This window comes from Monodon monoceros, unplaced genomic scaffold (assembly GCF_005190385.1).
Source record: "Monodon monoceros isolate NGI ecotype Baffin Bay Population unplaced genomic scaffold, NGI_Narwhal_1 Super_Scaffold_7, whole genome shotgun sequence".
Lineage (NCBI taxonomy): Eukaryota > Metazoa > Chordata > Mammalia > Artiodactyla > Monodontidae > Monodon > Monodon monoceros.
In genome coordinates, this window is record NW_021703784.1 from 98,653,615 (window position 1) to 98,671,927 (window position 18,313).

General features: G+C 46.0%; 1 protein-coding gene, 1 non-coding gene and 1 pseudogene across 2 annotated transcripts in view; all 3 read left to right on the top strand.

Moving 5' to 3' along the window:
- Positions 1–18,313, top strand: part of SLC3A2 (solute carrier family 3 member 2) — a 44,930-nt gene that overhangs the window by 6,585 nt on the left and 20,032 nt on the right. The window lies entirely within an intron of this gene.
- On the top strand, positions 1,403–1,590 carry LOC114887851. The gene has a single exon (XR_003791615.1). It is a non-coding gene; the product is annotated as a U2 spliceosomal RNA (small nuclear RNA).
- LOC114887857 lies at positions 17,020–17,129 on the top strand (annotated as a pseudogene).

The window sequence follows — 18,313 nt, forward strand, 5'->3', positions numbered from 1 at the left end:
CCCTCTGGCTAGCATCGTATCTTGCTTCCTCTTTCCAGCAAATGTCTTTACCTTTAAAGAGCTGGCTACACCTGCATTACCTGGGAGTCTGTTAGAAATGCTAATCTCAGGTCTTTTCACAGGCCAAATGAATTAGCATTTGCATTTACACAAGATCCCCAGGTGATCTGTATGCAAGCTAAAGTTTAAGAAGCACTTGTTCACACAGTGCTGCCCACTTCTTAAGACACTTCAGTCATCCTACTTGATCTCTCAGCAGCACCTTACCCTATTGACCCATTTCCTATTTCTTAAAACACTGTTTCCACAGTGCTTGGGACACTGCCCTCTTCTAGCCTTCCTCTTATGTTTCTGCTAACTTCTTCCTGATCCTTTGAGGTACATCTTCTGGCCCATTCCTCAAACATTAATGTTCCTCCAGTTATGTATTAGGCCCAACTTTTTACTTACTCTGCCTGGGCCACCTTATCCACTCCCATGATTTTAATGACCACCGTTATGCCTGTAGCTCCAGCCCACGATCTTTTTCCTGAGCTTCAGAGCTGTGCATCCAGTTGCCTTCTGGATGAACATTGTCACATGGTCCACAAACTTCATAACTTTTCCAAATTGAATTCAACCTGCTTCTCCTATTTCACTCAATTGTCCAAGCTCCCCCACTGCCACTACCCTAATTGAGGCCTTTGACCCCAAGGTTTTTACAACAGACTTAATCTGACTCCCTGACCCTGGTTTCCTTTCTTTAGTCCATTCTCCATCTTGAAGCTGCAGTGATCTTTCTATATAAAATATTTGGTCCAGTCTCATGTCTCAGTTCATAACTCTTCAGTGCCCCTCCATAGTCTTTAGGTTATCGTCCAGATCATCATTATGGCCATTGAGACCCCTTTGCCCCTTTCCTTACTGCCACTCCCTCCCCAAGACAGATCCGCTCTGCCTGCCCACCATAAACTCCCTGAGTTTAGAGATCATGTCTGTGTAAATCATTGTATCCCTATTGCCTAGCAGAGTAGAGGACACAAAGTAGGACTCAATATATACTAATTTATCCCTATAAATTTTTGAATGATCTTTTTCTAGCCCCAATTCATTGATAACCCTTCTTATCAAATGAGGTGCTTAGAGAGGTCTGGTGATTTTGCCCAGAGAGCAACCCTGCCCCCACCTGGCAGCAAGAGGCACTGCCTCACTTAATGGATGAGGAGGTATGCAAATAACTAGTTCTTTGCCAGGAACTGGGAGATAAGACAGTAAGTTAAGTTATTTGATAACAGAATTTCCTGGCCTCTGGGGAAGATGAGGATGTTGATGGTTGTAAGGACATGCTTACAAGCTGTGTTTGTGGACCTGAGTGAGGAAAGTTTGGGACAGGAAGAGATGATGGGGAGTTAATACAGATAATATCAATTCTAGGCCTTTTGGCTAAGATGAAGTGTGGTATCTGTTCTTATCAGTTTAGTATCTATGTCCTTTACCTGAGGACAACGTATTACATTGAGTTTTGGAACAAGGAGATAGAATAGGAGCTTGTTTTGTCAGCTCCATGCATCAACCTGGCATTGCAGTACTTCTAGGAATAGTGTACCTCTTTGGGGATATTTAGTTGTTAAACAAGAGATTTGTTAGCTATAACTTTGGTGAAATTATGTTTCCCTTAGAAAGAATAAGCATGATAAACTATGGCAACTGGATTCATTAGTAAAGGATTTGGTTATGGACTTGTAAGAGGTACTATAAACCATATGAAGTAGTCCAGAATTAGGCTAACAAGTATATCTGTTAATTCAACAGCCAGTAATTACTTTATGTAATGGCAGAATATAGCAGTGGTCACCAAACTTTTTTGATTGCTCCCTATCAGTTAAGAAAAAAGCTAGAGGGAATTCCCTGGCAGTCCAGTGGTTGGGACTCTGCGCTTTCGCTGCTGAGGGCCTGGGTTCAATCCCTGCTCCGACAGCTAGGATCCCGCAAGCTGCGCAGCACAGCCAAAAAACCCCCAAAAAACAAAAAAAACTAGAACACCTAATATATGAAGATTTTTTAGGGTAAGTCATATTTTATGTACATTATCAATTATTTGAAAAGGTAGAAAATTTTTCAAAGGATGAAATATAAATAGGAGTTCACATGTTTTCTTTGTAAATCATTGTATTGGCTAAGAGGATGCCTGAAATTAGAATCCTGGGTTCATCTTATGCTTTCTGATGAAGGCCAAGTCATTTTGTTTGTTTGGTGGTTTAGTGCTTCTTTCATGGTGGATTCTTTTTGGTGGACATTAATGTGTGATCCAGAAATCTTTGGCTTTGTGCACTCTCCCATATGTCCATCACCATTCTCTGCCCCAGACCTCATTGCCTTTGATCTTCTAGTCCTTTTCCTTCCAGTCCTCTAATCAGATGGCCAGGCCATTGGCCATTGACCTAGAATGTGTATATATTCTCACCTTGCGCTATTTCTCCTTCTACACAAGGTGGATCATCAGGTGTATAGCTGGCAGATTTTCTGTCTCCACTGTCTTTCAAGACCACTTCTGAATGTGACTGTCATCCATTTTCAGTTGGCACTCATAAGTTAACCCATCTGTAAATCATGCTTGGGCTTTTACTTCCTCCCTTAGCAGGTTATACAAGACATTCCTTATGACTATGGGTTCTTTTGCACAAGGGATGGGGATGCTTTTAGATGTATGGTGGATAGCAAGAGGTCTGGGCTACCTGCTCATGCAGTTTGCTTGTGTCCTCCGGTTCTGCTTAGTCTTGATTCTGAAGGTACCATTTCTATCTTTTGAAAGACTGCTGCTGGTCTGGTCTGACTGTTTGACTTAACAGGTCCAACCTATAATGGCAGCAGTTCTGACATAACTCATAACTCGTAATGGGAGCAAGTCTGACAACCAACTCATAATGGGAGCGTTTCATGGTTACTTAGTGTTTCATAATGAAGTATTCCAATAACAGGCTAAGAGTTTTTTCTCAAAAGGCATGTATTTCTCTGCTGTGGACAGCCTGGCCTTGCTCTAGAATTTCAAGCCCCTGCTTTGCCCATTGGGGCTTGCCATAGGCTCCACACTGCATGATTTTCCGCCCTCTTAGGTCTCTTGGATGTTATGGCCTAAACGGCAGGGCTTCGTGCATTGCAGCTTGGACCTGCTGCAGAGCCCTTTCCTACTCTGGGTTGCACTCAAAGTTGGCAACTTACCATGTCATCTGGTGTATAAGTGGGAGCTTTATTTCTAGGAGTGGATAAGATAGGCACCATCCACACATCCTTTCTGTCTTTTATGGTGGCACTAATCTCTGTCCCTCTCCCCTTACTCCCTAGGATATGGTCATTTCTTTTTATTTACTATCATGGCTGAAGAGTGGGGGAGTTTCAGAGATTTCTACATTGCCTTTCCCACTATGATAGCTCTTCTCTCTTAGGCTAAGGACCCAAAGTAGAGGTTATACCAACTCATGAGTATATAAGTTCCACTAAACACTTGGGGACTGAAGAAATTACCTCTTCTGATGGGAATCATGATGATGCTTTGGGTCTCTAGGCATCAGTGTCAGCTCAGATCCTGTGTCTAAAATGCTGAAAATATTTGCACATTCTCCTTTTCTAAATGTATAGTCATCTGAATAGATGATGAGTTCCCTTTTGGGAAGAACTGGGAGAGTCGTTATAGTTTCATGATCCTTCCCCTAGGGACTTGGTTATCTCCTCAGTAACTGAGTTTTGGATGTGAAAATTGGCTCAGATCCAGGAACTAAGGAAGAGATTTTGGCACCATTTATTTATTTTATTTAAAAATTTTTATTTTATTTATTTATTTACACAGCAGGTTCTTATAGTTATCTGTTTTATACATATTAGTGTGTATAAGTCAATCCCAATCTCCCAATTCATCCAACCACCACCACTCCCCCCGCCACTTTCCCCCCTTGGTGTCCATACGTTTGTTTTCTACATCTGTGTCAAAACTTCTGCCCTGCAAACCGGTTCATCTGTACCGTTTTTCTAGGTTCCACATATATGCGTCAATATATATTTGTTCTTCTCTTTCTGACTTACTTCACTCTGTATGACAGTCTCTAGATCCATCCACATCTCTACAAATGACCCAATTTCGTTCCTTTTTATGGCTGAGTAATATTCCATTGTATATACGTACCACATCTTTCTCCAATCGTCTGTCAATGGGCATTTAGGTTGCTTCCGTGACCTGGCTATTGTAAATAGTGCTGCAGTGAACATTGGGGTGCATGTGTCTTTTTGAATTATGGTTTTCTCTGGGTATATGCCCAGTAGTGGGATTGCTGGGTCATATGGTAATTCTATTTTTAGTTTTTTAAGGAACCTCCATGCTGTTCTCCATAGTGGCTGTATCAATTTACATTCCCACCAACAGTACAAGAGGGTTCCCTTTTCTCCACACCCTCTCCAGCACTTGTTGTTTGTAGATTTTCTGATGATGCCCATTCTAACTGGTGTGAGGTGATACCTCATTGTAGTTTTGATTTGCATTTCTCTAATAATTAGTGATGTTGAGCAGCTTTTCATGTGATTTTTGGCCATCTGTATGTCTTCTTTGGAGAAATGTCTATTAGGTCTTCTGCCCATTTTTTGATTGGGTTGTTTGTTTTTTTAATATTGAGCTGCATGAGCTGTTTATATATTTTGGAGATTAATCCTTTGTCCATTGATTCATTTGCAAATATTTTCTCCCATTCTGAGGGTTGTCTTTTTGTCTTGTTTGTAGTTTCCTTTAATGTGAAAAAGCTTTGAAGTTTCATTAGGTCCCATTTGTTTATTATTTTTATTTATTTATTTATTTTTTTCGGTATGTGGGCCTCTCACTGCTGCAGCCTCTCCCATTGCGGAGCACAGGCTCCGGACGCGCAGGCTCAGCAGCCATGGCTCACGGGCCCAGCAGCTCCGCGGCATGCGGGATCTTCCCCAACCGGGGCACGAACCCGCGTCCCCTGCATCGGCAGGCGGACTCTCAACCACTGTGCCACCAGGGAAGCCCTGGAGAGTTTTCATCATAAATGGGTGTTGAATTTTGTCCAAAGCTTTTTCTGCATCTATTGAGATGGTCATGTGGCTTTTATTCTTCACTTTGTTAATATGGTGTATCACATTGACTGATTTGCGTATATTGAAGAATCCTTGCATCCCTTGGATAAACCCCACTTGATCCTTTTAATGTGTTGTTGGATTCTGTTTGCTAGTATTTTGTTGAGGATTTTTGCATCTATATTCATCAGTGATATTGGTCTGTAATTTTCTTTTTTTGTGGTATCTTTGTCTGGTTTTGGTATCAGGGTGATGGTGGCCTCATAGAATGAGTTTGGGAATGTTCCTTCCTCTGCAATTTTTTGGACGAGTTTGAGAAGGATGGGTGTTAGCTCTTCTCTAAATGTTTGATAGAATTCACCTGTGAAGCCATCTGGTCCTGGACTTTTGTTTGTTGGAAGATTTTTAATCACAGTTTCAGTTTCAATTTCATTACTTGTGATTGGTCTGTTCATATTTTCTATTTCTTCCTGCTTCAGTCTTGGAAGGTTATACCTTTTTAAGAATTTGTCTATTTCTTTCAGGTTGTTCATTTTATTGGCATAGAGTTGCTTGTAGTAGTCTCTTAGGATGCTTTGTATTTCTGCAGTGTCTGTTGTAACTTCTCCTTTTTCATTTCTAACTTTATTGATTTGAGTCCTCTACCTCTCTTTCTTGATGAGTCTGGCTAATGGTTTATCAATTTTGTTTATCTTCTCAAAGAACCAGCTTTTAGTTTTCTTCATCTTTGCTGTTTTCTTTGTTTCTATTTCATTTATTTCTGGTCTGATCTTTATGATTTCTTTCCTTCTTCTAATTTTGGGTTTTGTTTGTTCTTCTTTCTCTAGTTCCTTTAGGTGTAAGGTTAGATTGTTTATTTGAGATTTTTCTTGTTTCTTGAGGTAGGCTTGTATGGCTATAAACTTCCTCTTAGAACTGCTTTTGCTGCATCCCGTAGGTTTGGGATTGTTGTGTTTTCGTTGTCATTTGTCTCTAGGTATTTTTTGATTTCCTCTTTGATTTCTTCAGTGATCTCTTGGTTGTTTAGTAACATATTGTTTAGCCTCCATGTGTTTGTGTCTTTTACATTTTTTTCCCTTTAATTGATTTCTAATCTCCTAGTGTTGTGGTCAGAAAAGATGCTTGATATGATTTCAGTTTTCTTAAATTTACCAAGGCTTGATTTGTGACCCAAGATGTGATCTGTCCTGGAAAATGTTCCATGTGCACTTGAGGAGAAAGTGTAATCTGCTGTTTTTGGGTGGAATGTCCTATAAATACCAATTGAATCTATCTGGTCTCTTGTGTCATTTAAAGCTTGTGTTTTCTTATTAATTTTCTGTCTGGAAGATCTGTCCATTGGTGTAAGTGAGGTTTTATTGTCCCCCTCTATTATTGTGTTACTGTTGATTTCCTCTTTTATGACTGTTAGCAGTTGCCTTATGTATTGAGGTGCTCCTATGTTGGGTGCATATATATATATAATTGTTATATCTTCTTCTTGGATTGGTCCGTTGATCATTATGTAGTGCCCTTCCTTGTCTCTTGTAACATTCTTTATTTTAAAGTCTATTTTATCTGATATGAGAATGGCTACTCCAGCTTTCTTTTGATTTCCATTTGCATGGGATATCTTTTCCCATCTCCTCATTTTCAGTCTGTATGTGTCCCTAGGTCTGAAGTGGGTCTCTTTTTTTTTTTTTTTTTTTTTTTTTTTGCGGTACGCGGGCCTCTCACTGCAGTGGCCTCTCCCGTTGCGGAGCACAGGCTCCGGACGCGCAGGCTCAGCAGCCATGGCTCACGGGCACGTGGGATCCTCCTGGACCGGGGCACGAACCTGTGCCCCCCGCATCAGCAGGTGGACTCCCAACCACTGCGCCACCAGGGAAGCCCTGAAGTGGGTCTCTTGTACACAGCATATATATGGGTCTTGTTTTGTATCCATTCAGAGCCTGTGTCTTTTGGTTGGAGCATTTAATCCATTCACGTTTAAGGTAATTATTGATATGTATGTTCCTATTACCATTTTCTTAAGTGTTATGGGTTTGTTTTTGTAGGTCCTTTTCTTCTCTTGTGTTCCCACTTAGAGAAGTTCCTTTAGCGTTTGTTGTAGAGCTGGTTTGATGGTGCTGAATTCTCTTAGCTTTTGCTTGTCTGTAAAGCTTTTGATTTCTCCGTCGAATCTGAGTGAGATCCTTGCCTGGTAGAGTCATCTTGGCTGTAGGTTCTTCCCTTTCATCACTTTAAATATATCATGCCACTCCTTTCTGGCTCGTAGAGTTTCTGCTGAGAAATCAGCTGTTAACATTATGGGAGTTCCCTTGTATGTTATTTGTCGTTTTTCCCTTGTTGCTTTCAATAATTTTTCTTTGTCCTTAATGTAAGGTTGGATCTTAACAAATGGCATCGCGAAACAGAGGAAAGCTTCAAGTGAGCTTTATTAGGGAGCGCTCCCAGGCGAGGTTCACTGGTCCAGAGAAAGGGGCCAGAGAAGTCACGCCCGGGTGAGGGTCTGGGCAGAATTTATAGGGGAAGAAGGGAAAGGGGTGTGGTAAATCTGGGAGGGCGCAGGGTATTCCTTATTTGGTGGTCTTTTCGGGTATCGTGGCAATATCTGGTGCCGATTGCATCAGTCTTGGGACCGTTAGTCCCGCCCCTCGAAAGGCGGGAAGGCTGGGCCGGGTGGAAAGTCCCCAGGTCAGTTTCTGGAACTGGGTGGTCCGGAAAGTCTCCAGGTCAGTTTCTGGAACTGGGTGGTCCGGCAAGTTTCGGTCTGATGCAACCTGTGAGTCTGATTGCGTTCCCCTGCCTTGGGCTAGTTGGCCTTACATCCCGACATCTGTGGTGTAATGGGGCGGCGTTCTGATCTCTGGCTAATTCTTGCTGAATGGGGGCATCGAAAGGGAAGTCGGGCGACCAGAGGTCCGAGGCTTAAGGGACACCATTGGGGGGTTCTGTAGGAGTCAAGGTGTAAGGGCCGAGGAGCATTTGGTTTGTGGCCACCCGAGAGACTTCCTCCATGCACCTGCAAAGGAACCTAAGAAAACAGGGAGCAAGCATGAACAAGATACAGATGAGAATTAAGGGGCCTAAGATTGGTGTTAGCCAGGTATAGAGGGTGGATCGCCACCAGTTGGGAATTGGGGAGGCGGACTGTTGGTGTTTGCGTTGGAATTCTTAAGCGATGGAGGGCGTTTACGTTGTCTTCGACGAGTCCTGTTTCATTGATGTGATAGCAGCATTCCTCCTGTAGGAAGACGCAGGTACCTCCTTTGTTGGCCGTCAGGAGATCCAGGGCTCGTCGATTTTGGAGGGCAACTTGGGCTACTGAGGTGATCTGGCGCTGGAGGGAGGTGATGGAGGCAGCAGAAGCCTCGATGGCTAGCTGGAGTTTCTGTTCTACGTCACGGGATGTTGAGACACTGTGTGTTAGGGCTCCTCCCCTGATGCCCGCAGCAACGAGAGAGGAGGCGAGGGAAATGCCTGCAAACATAGGGAGAAAGATGGCCCTTTGGCCCTTAGAGGTCGAGGGCCCGCATGAGTGCTATCAGTTCAGCCCTTTGAGAGGTTGTCCCTTCTGGGAGGCGGTTGGCCTCGATAACAGTTGAGATGGTTACTACCGCGTAGGCCGCCCGTCGGCATCTGTCAGGACCGAGTCAGGACTGAGTATCGAACTACCATCCACAAAGAGAGTGTGGTCCGGATTTGAAAGAGGGGTGTCAAAGAGTCCCTCTCTTGGTGGTTTGAAGGCTTCTATGACATGAGGGCAGGAATGGGATGGAAAGCCCCTGGTGCCAGAGATAGGCAGGAGGGAAGCCGGGTTCAGGTGAGGGGAGAGATCAAGAGAAATAGTTGGGTTTTCAATGAACAGTAGGTGGAACTCCTGGATGCGGGAGGGGCCCAGGAGGGAGAGAGACTTGTGGCCTAGGAGGTCAACCAGCCGGTGGGAGGAAAACACGGTTAGTGGGTGGGCCAGAGTCAGTTTGAATGTTTGTTTGGTCAGTTCGGCTGCTGCTGCTAGGGCCCGAAGACATGGCTGCCATCCCCAAATGGTTGGGTCTAGCTGTTTGGAGAGGTAAGCCACGGGGCGGTAGGAAGGCCCTACAGGCTGGGCAAGGAGTCCAGTGGCTATTCCGGCCTGTTCATCCACAAAAAGGTGAAAAGGTCGGTTTGGGTTGAGCAGAGAAAGGGGAGGAGAAGATATCAGAGCGTTACGGAGGGTGAGAAAGGCCTGTCGAATGGCGGAAGGAGAGGTGAGGGGTCCTTGAGGGGTTTCTTTAGCGGCTAGATATAAGGGTTTAGTGAGGAGAGCAAAGTTAGGGATCCAGTGCCGGAAAAATCCTATAAGGCCCAAAAAGGAGAGAATCTGTTCCAATGTTTCCAGAGGCTGGAGTTCACGGATAATCCGGGTGCGGTCGGCTGTTAGACCTTTTGTGGTAGGGGTAAGGTGGAGCCGCAGGTAGATTACAGAAGATACAGATAACTGAGCCTTGGCTGGGGAGACCCGATAACCACGAGAGCCAAGGTAATTGAGGAGATCTGCAGTATGTTGTCTTGAGAGGCTGAGAGACGGGCTACAGAGGAGGAGGCCATCTACATATTGAAGGAGTGTGCTGGGGGTAAGGGAGCAGGAAGTGAGGTCCCGTGCCAGCGCCTGACCGAAGAGGTGAGGACTGTCGCGGAAGCCCTGGGGAAGAACTGTCCAGGTGAGCTGAATGGAAGTATGAGTATCCGGATCCGTCCAGGTAAAGGCGAAGAGGAAATAGGAGTCGGGATGTAGGGGGATAGTGAAAAGGGCATCTTTGAGATCCAGAACCGTAAAGTGGGTTGTGGATGGGGGGATATGGGAGAGCAAGGTGTATGGGTTTGGTACTACTGGGTGGAGAGGAATTATGGCCCATTAATTAGTCGGAGGTCCTGGACCAGGCGATAATCCCCAGAGGCCTTGCGGACAGGTAGGATGGGGGTGTTGCAGGGAGAATCAGTGGGGATAAGGAGTCCCTGGTTTAGGAGTCTGGTGATAATAGGTTGTAGGCCCCTAAGGTGAGTCTCAGAGATGGGAAATTGGGGCCTTGATGGAAATTTGGAGGGGTCCTTTAGGCGGATGAGGACGGGGGAATGGCTTAGAAGTATCCCAAACTTGGGGATTGATTGGGTTTGGTGTGATTGGAAGAGGGGAATAGGAGGGGGAGGGTTCTAGAGACAGGCCGAGAAGAGGAAGCAGGAGTTGGGAGGAGGGGACCTTAGGGTCAAGTCTAACCAGCTGGAGGGAGGCTCCTAAGTGGAAAAGGACATCTCGGCCTAGCAAAGGAACTGGGCAGGATGGTATGACTAAGAAGGAATGAGTAAAAGGGAGTCCTTTGATATGACATGGGAGTGGACCGGTCTGGAGTGGGAAGGATGGTTTGCCATCAATATCCATGACCGAGATCTGGGAAGGAGAAACTGGCCCGAAATAGGTAGGCAGGACCGAATAGGTAGCCCCCGTGTCCACCAGAAATGAGATGGACTTACCCGCTACCTGTAGCGTTACCCTGGGCTCAGCGAGGGTGATGGGGGTCTTCGAGTCCGGGTGCCGTCAGTCGTCAGCCAGTCCCAGCAGTTCGAGTGTTAATGCTGTTGGGTTGGCCTGCCCCCCGCGTGGAGACGCTGAGGGAGGGCCAGTCGTAGGGCAGTCACTCTTCCAGTGGCCCGTTAGCCCGCAGCTGGGACAGGGCTTAGAAGGAGGTCAGGGATTGGGACATTGGTGAGCCCAGTGGCCTTCTTTTCTGCATTTGAAGCAGGCCCCTGGCGGGGTTGCCTTTTGCGGACCCCGTGGATGCTGTGATCCATGGGAGATGGTTGGCCTTAGGGCGGCTACAAGAGCTTGGGTTTGGAGGGCCACCTTTTGGTGCATCCGAGCCTGTCGGCTGGATTCTGCCAAATCCTCACGGCCATTATAGACTTTAAAGGCCATCTTTACCAGATCTCGAATAGGGGTCTGAGGGCCGTCTTCTGCCCGTTTTAATTTCTTTCGGATGTCCGGGGCTGATTGGGTAATAAAATGGGTGGCTAGGACCGTTGCCCCTGCCAGGGTGTCGGGATCCAGCCGGGTGTAGAGAATTAAGGCCTCTGTAAGGTGATTGAGAAAGATAGCTGGATTTTCGTTAGGTTCTTGGGTTATCTCTTTTAGTTTTTCAAAATTGACTACCTTATGAGCGGCAGCCTGCATGCCAACCAGGAGGCATTGGATCATGAGGTCGCGTTTACGGCGGCCATCTTGGCCATCCTGATAAGTCCAGCCTGGGTCGGTGCCAGGTACGGCAGTCGCTCCGACAGGCATGGAGCTGTCGGTAAGGTGAACCTGATCTGCATGGTTTCGGGCAGCAGTTTGAATTCTTTCCCTCTCGTCAGGGGTCAGAGTAGAAGATAGGATCACAAAGATATCGTGCCAGGTCAGATCGTAAGCTTGAGAGAGGTAGCGAAATTCTTTGATGTAGCGGGAAGAGTCGGCAGAAAAGGAGCCTAATCGCTTTTCTATTTGAGAGAGATCTTGGAGGGAAGAGGGAACATGAACTCTAACTAATCCTTCCGCACCTGCTACCTCCCTCAGAGGGCAGAGGAGATTTGGTTAAGCAAGGGGCGTGGGAGGAGAAACCGTTGAGGGAGGCGGGGGAGCGGTTGGAGGGGCCGGAGCGGCCGGAGCGGGTTCGGGAGGAGGAGGGACCGCTTCAGGGTAGGGTGGAGGTTGGAGAGGGGCTCTGGAGGGGGGAGAGGCAAGAGATCAAAGGAAATTAGGAGCTTGGATGTAGGAGATGTCTGTTTGGCAAGAAGGATCTGGGAAGTGGAACAATCGATGCAGAGGGAAGGGCGGGAGCATAAATACGAGAAGGCCTGAACATAGGGGACCTCGGACCATTTGCCCGTCCTGCGGCAGTAATTATCTAGATCACGGAGGATGTTAAAATCGAAAGTCCCTTCAGGAGGCCATTTGGATTGATTGTCTAGAGGATATTGTGGCCAGGCCACAGTGGAATAGAAAATAAGCCGTCGGCAACGGAGATCTTGGGAGAAGCCGAGGGCTATAAAATTGGCTAGGAGACACCCCAGGGGCGTCTTAGGATCTGGTTTCGATTGTGAGGTTCCCATGACCCCCAGTCTGTCCCTGAGTGAATGGAGAGGGAGAGAGGCGTCCCTGGTCTCAGTCTCCAATTCACGGCAGGTCGGAGGGCGGTCAGGCGATTGGGACGTCTCCACAGTTGCCCGAGGCCCGGAGAGAGGACGGAGGAGTCCCTGACGCGGCCGCGATTAAGGACAGGGAGTCCGGTGGGCAGGGACTCTGAGGGTCGGAGGGAGCAAGGGAGGGGGACTTACCCCGTTTTCTGCCGGATCGGGTGGATGAGTAGAGGTTCCCTGGTTGTCTCCTGGGGGAGGGGAGGAGCGGCCCGCGCGGTAACCCGCGGGGCTTGGTACCCCTCCCGGGTTTCGGCAAATGTAAGGAACGGCACCAAAAATGGAGGAGAGCTTAAACAAGCTTTATTTGGGTATGCTCCCGGGCGAGGTTCACTGGTCCGAGAGAAAGGGGCCAGAGAAGTCACGCCCGGGCGAGGGTTTGGGCAGAATTTATAGGGGAAGAAGGGAAAGGGGTGTGGTGAATCCGGGAGGGCGCAGGGTATTCCTTATTTGGTGGTCTTTTCGGGTATCGTGGCAATATCTGGTGCCGGTTGCATCAGTCTTGGGACCGTTAGTCCCGCCCCTCGAAAGGCGGGAAGGCTGGGCCGGGTGGAAAGTCCCCAGGTCAGTTCCTGGAACTGGGTGGTCCGGAAAGTCTCCAGGTCAGTTTCTGGAACTGGGTGGTCCGGCAAGTTTCGGTCTGATGCAACCTGTGAGTCTGATTGCGTTCCCCTGCCTCGGGCCAGTTGGCCTTACACTTAATTTTTGTCAGTTTGATTACTGTGTGTCTTGGCGTGTTTCTCCTTGGGTTTATCCTGGCTGGGACTCTCTGCACTTCTTGGACTTGGGTGGCTCTTTCATTTCCCATGTTAGGGAAGTTTTCAACTATAATCTCTTCAAATATTTTCTCGGGTCCTTTCTCTCTCTCTTCTCCTTCTGGGACCCCTATAATGCGAATGTTGTTGCATTTAATGTTGTCCCAGAGGTCTCTTAGGCCATCTTCATTTCTTTTCATTCTTTTTTCTTTATTTTGTTTTGCGGCAGTGCATTCCACCATTCTGTCTTCCAGGTCACTTATCCGTTCTTCTGCCTCAGTTATTCTGCTATTGATTCCTTCTAGTATATTTTTCATTTCAATTATTGTATTGTTCATCTTTTTTTGTTTGTTCTTTAATTCTTCTAGGTCTTCTTTAAACATTTCTTGCTTCTTCTTGATCTTTGCCTCCATTCTTTTTCCTAGGTCCTGGATCATCTTCACTATCATTATTCTGAATTGTTTTTCTGGAAGGTTCCCTATCTCCACTTCATTTAGTTGTTTTTCTGGGGTTTTATCTTGTTCCTTCATCTGGTACAGAGTCCTCTGCCTTTTCATTTTGTCTATCTTTCTGTGAATGTGGTTTTCCTTCCACAGGCTGCAGGACATGTAGTTCTTCTTGCTGGTGGATGAGGCTAAGAGGCTTGTGCAAGCTTCCTCTTGGCTACTATTTATTGTGGTGACTGTATTTAGCCTTCTGCTCCTTTCTTCTTTCTTTCTTCAGGTTGTAGATGTTCAGCAGCATTCTTGGCTTCCTTGGCTTCCCATCTATTTTCCCGCTAGGGATACCATTGTTTATTATATCTACAACTGTCTCTGATGGGTCAAGGCCCCAAGGCTAACCCTCCAATCTTGCCATTCTTATGGTAATTACAGCTTTCTGGCTTCTGGCAGTTAAGCAGTGCCTCTGTTAAACCTCTTCTGTTTTACTTGATGGGGATGGGCAGGGAGTACCATCCCCATACATCTCATGTTAAGTAGCTCAGCTCTGTGACTTCCTGTCCTCCACCATAGAGGAGGACCACCCCTGAACTTCTTAGTGATGCTGATACCCCTCTCAATAGATGGCCTTGGTGAATACTGTGTCCTCTGGGCCCTTTCTTGGAACACAATTCTCTGGTGGGTCTTCTGGCCTCACCTAATGTATCCATTCTGGCATGCCTGCTTTCTTCAGCCTCTGTATTCCTTCCTCTACCACCTACTAGGGCAAGTCAGGCATATCTGTTTCACTCAGCATAGGCCATTGCTTTCTCAAAGTTTCTACGAGCCACCATAGCAGTGATTTTGCCCCACCCACTGGAATCCTTGCCAGGGGTTGAGTCCTGGGTCCCAAGAAAGCTCCCTGAAGTCCTTGGATTCTTAACCAGTGATCATATCCCTGGTCCCCAAGTGCTTAATGGGATTGATATACTTGGACCTGGAGTAACCCCCACATTGAGTCTTTGGCCTGGGAAAGACAAAGTAGAAATCTTTGAAACTGCTGGGTCCCCACTCCAGCGACTTTCTAACTTCCCATTCTCTCTTCAACCCATTGCACTCAGCGTTCTGTCCTGGATCCACTTGTTTTCTCAGTCTGGCTAGACCAATTTATCCATAACCATGACTTCATTAACTATACATATTCCGCCATCTCCCAAACTTCATCTCAATCCAGGATCTCCTGAACTGCAGACCCTTGTATCTGACTGCCAGACGTGTTCATTGGGATGGTTCATCAACATCTGGCTCAACTTGTCCAAAACTGAATTCATCATCTTTCCCCACAAATCTGTTTCTTCTCCAGCGTGCCCTCTTTTACTCAGTTGTCCAAGACAGACATTATCCCCACTGCCTCCATACTGTAAATGCCCTCCAGCTGAAGACTGTCAGGAAGGTACTTGTATCAGAGCAGGTTGGATTTATTACTTGTTACAGGAGGAAGAACACACACCATGGGGGGGAGAGTGTTAGAAAAAGTTACAGGATTTGGGCTGGCGTTAGGTGATTTGGGTGAGGGTTTAAGCTCGTGGGGCTTTACTCTGGGTGTTTTCAGGAAGTGGGATCATTTTGTTATTGGATATCTTAATAAGTCTTATCTAGAAAGAGGGGAGACTACAATGAGGCTGAATCTGTAATTGGTGAGGTAGCAGCAGTCACTCGTATTAGCCAGGATGGAGAGATGTTTGGACTTTTGTGATCTGGACAGTGTTCACGTGTTCGTTTGTGTTCAGACGTGATTATGTGAATGATCTTGTTCTGGTTTTTTTCTTCATCCACCATGACCACAGAGTAGCCTTGTCTGATGTTATGTCAACATGAGAACACCAAGGCCCAGCAGTGAGGGCCAGGCCAGCTTCTGGACATTAGCAGCTACTTTTCTCTTTCTCAGTTCCCTAGTTCAAGCCCTTCACCCCTGGATTTCTGCTAGAGATTCCTAACCAGGTTCCCTGGCTCTGACTCTACCCGCTTCTAATCCATTCTCCCCAGGATAGCCAGAGTGATCTTTCCAAATAAAAAAGCTGATCTCAGCTCAGAATCCTCCTCCTTTGCTCTTAAAGTCTGTTCCTACTGTTACCAGGCCCTTTCCAGACTCTTGGACAGCAATACTGTAGAAATGAATATCGCTTCTACAAGACTCTCAGGCAAGCAAAGCTTTTTATTAAAAGAGATAGCTTGTGCACAAGGGAGAAGGCAGGAAAAAAAAAAAGAGCCAGCTCCCTGAGTAGAAGGGGCGAGTTGCTTTTATAACAAAAGGGAGGGTTTGTCTCATGATGAATGATAATTTCCAGAAATCATCAAAGCTCTTTGATCAGCAGCAGGTGGCCCCAGGTTGGCTGTCAGGAATAAGGAGTGCTTCTGTGAGGGGAAAGAAATGCATGAGAATTTTCTGCGAGAAAGCACAGGGACAGATAAGGCACAGATAGTTGAGCTTCTTGTCTTGTGGCAGCTAGGTTAGTGTAACAGAGATGAAGTTAATCTTTTATTCATGCGAGCCTGGTTTTTGTCTCTGGGACTCAGGCCCCCAGGGCCTTTGTTCTTTAGCTTGAAGGCCTGTTTTGCCCAAGGCCGTTCCTCGTTCTTTTCCGAAATGGCTGTACTCTTGTCTTCCTGTCTCACTACCAACAGAGCCAGCAAGGCCCAGTTTCCCTTTTCAGTTTCAATAACACCACTCCTTCCCTCCCGGTCGCTCTACCTGACCCCTTTCTGGCATTCAGAAATCTTATCTGAATAATTTATTACTTTATCCCCATCATGTATAACAAGGCATGTCACTAGAATTCATTGATTACCTGCTCTATGCTATGAAATAAGCTCCTGAAGAGGTTGTTAGAAGAAATACTTTTGAACTCTAAACAGGTTCCTCTAACAGGAATCTTTCTGGGAGGATGGCAGCTGCTCCAGGGAATTGGTCTGCCCTCTCCTGGCAGCAAGAGGCACTGCCTCTACTAGTAGAGGAGTAGGAATAAGCAAATGAGCAGTGCTCTGCAAGGAGCAGGATAGGATGTTCACCTGTAGGGCAAAAATTCAATCTGAGAACAGAATTTCCTTATTTCCTGAACCGTGGAGGAGTGTGACAGTGGGAAGCTCTCCCAGGGAAGGATTAGACTGGTTTTTGGAAGAGCCAAATATGTGGAATTTTAAAAGGAACAACTTTAAGGCTGCTTCTATGGCCTTGCGTGAAAGTTTGGGAAGCAAAGCCTGATGAGAACTTTTCTCTTTTTTAATTGAAGTGTAGTTGATTTACAGTGTTGTGTCAGTTTCAGGTGTACAGCACAGTGATTCAGCTACATGTATACACACACACACCTATATATATACACACACACACACCTATATATATACACACACACACCTATATATATATACACACACACCTATATATATATACACACACACACACATATCACACACACACACATATGCATAGATACATTCTTTTCAGATTTTTTCCCTTATAGGTTATTACGAAATATTGAATATAGTTCCCTGTGCTATACAGTAGGTCCTTGTTGGTTAGGGAATCTTAATTATAGGTTGTTTCTTTGGTTTTGGGCCCAAGATCAAGGTTAGTATCTGTTCTTATCATTTAACATCTCATAAATCCTCTACCTGAGGATACTTTATTTTATTTTATTAAAAAAATAATTTATTATATTTATTTTATTTTTGGCTAGGTTGGGTGTTCGTTGCTGTGCGCGGGCTTTCTCTAGTTGCGGTGAGCGAGGGCTACTCTTCATTGCGGTGCGTGGGCTCCTCATTGCAGTGTCTTCTTTTGTTGTGGAGCACGGGCTCTAGGCGCCCGGGCTTCAGTAGTTGTGGCTCGTGGGCTCTAGAGCGCAGGCTCAGTAGTTATGGCACATGGGCTTAGTTGCTCTGTGGCATGTGGGATCTTCCCAAACCAGGGCTCGAACCCGTGTCCCCTGTGTTGGCAGGCAGATTCTTAACCAATACACCACCAGGGAAGCCCTAAGGATACTTTATTAAGTGGAATTTTGGAACAGGGAGATGAACCAGAGGCTTGCTCCATCCATTCCACAAATCAGTCTGATGTCTCAGTTCCTCCATGAATGGTGTGGTTCTCCCTTTTGGGATAGATGTCAATTAAAGTGCAGACTGTTGGACTTCCCTGGTGGCACAGTGGTTAAGAATCTGCCTGCCAGTGCAAGGGACACGGGTTTGAGCCCTGGTCCAGGAAGATCCCAAATCCACAGAGCAACTAAGCCCGTGCACCGCAACTCTGAGCCTGCGCTCTAGAGCCCGTGAGCCACAACTACCGAGCCTGTGTGCAACAACTGCTGAAACCCACACGCCTAGAGACCCGTGCCTCGCAACAAGAGAAGGCACCACAATGAGAAGCCCACGCATTGTGAAGCCCACGCACTGCAACAAAAAGTAGCCCCCTCTTGCCACAGCTAGAGAAAGGCCGCACAGCAACGAAGACCCAACACAGCCAAAAATAAATAAATAAATAAATAAATTTATTAAAAAGAAAATGCAGACTACTGGTGTTCTGTGTATCATTTAGTTTTTGGAAAAAAATTTTAAGGTGAAACCTGCTATTTCCCCTTTTTCTTTAACATTATAGTTTTGATGCATTTTTTCTGTCTTTTTGTGCCCTAGCTCTTTAAGATTTAGCTATAGTACTCTAGTTAGACGTTTTCTACAAATTATTTTGTCCCCTAGTGATAAACCCTTTTTAAGATTTCCAAGTTTTTACTACTTAACCAGTGCTGCAGTGAAATCCTTTGTATATTGCTTTGTGCAAGTGGATGAGAGTTTCTCTGGGTTATGAATCCAGGAATGACATTTCTGGGTAATAGCTATGAG